Genomic DNA, 758 nt, shown 5'->3' with positions numbered 1-758 from the left:
CAAAGTAACTTTCTGCAGTACAAAATTTAGATGTATGAGCAACAAAAATAGATTTATAATTGCATAAAATGCAGAAAAAGAAGCAGTTTTTGCAAAATTACAAGTATCACAGTTGCATGAACATAACTTCCAACATGCAGAGCTACGCTGAAATTGCAGTCTTTGGAACACAGCCCAAAGGATGGGCCATTAATGTGCCATTCCAGTGGCTACCATCAGCTTTAAAAGTGGAATCAAGAGTCACATGCACTGAACTGGTGAATCCCAGCTCTTTGTTTAACTGTTTGTTTAGCATTTGTTTAGCCATTTATGTGAAGGGCATGAGACACTGGGGTCTTACTTGCCTCCACTGAAGGTATCTGTATCAGGGAAGGTTATCCAGACTTGTTATAGCCAATAGAGGGAAGTTTGTACTTTAATAATATAATACCTCCTGTCTCTAATTTGGGATGAAATTACTAATGTGCTAGGATTGCCTCCTTTCTCCACTGATTATTAATACCCATTAGTAGAACAACTAACAGGGATATGGAAAACTTAAGATAGTCAGGTGAATCCTATGTTATGCAACTCCTTTTCTGCATAATGATGAATGTTGAAATCTTCACCCACTTCTTAAGCTAAATATCCACTGACATTAAGGCATTATTACTTTAGATGTGGACTCTGGACCCTGGGGGAGAAATACAAGGGAAAGGTCATTTTTCTGTGTCTGCCCATCCCAGTCTATAATTTGGGTTGCTTTTTAGAGATTGAAG

The sequence above is a fragment of the Charadrius vociferus genome, unplaced genomic scaffold, assembly GCF_000708025.1.
Source record: "Charadrius vociferus isolate BGI_N301 unplaced genomic scaffold, ASM70802v2 scaffold731, whole genome shotgun sequence".
Classification (NCBI taxonomy): domain Eukaryota; kingdom Metazoa; phylum Chordata; class Aves; order Charadriiformes; family Charadriidae; genus Charadrius; species Charadrius vociferus.
The sequence above is the reverse complement of the archived record's forward strand: the minus strand, read 5'-3'. Positions refer to the sequence as shown.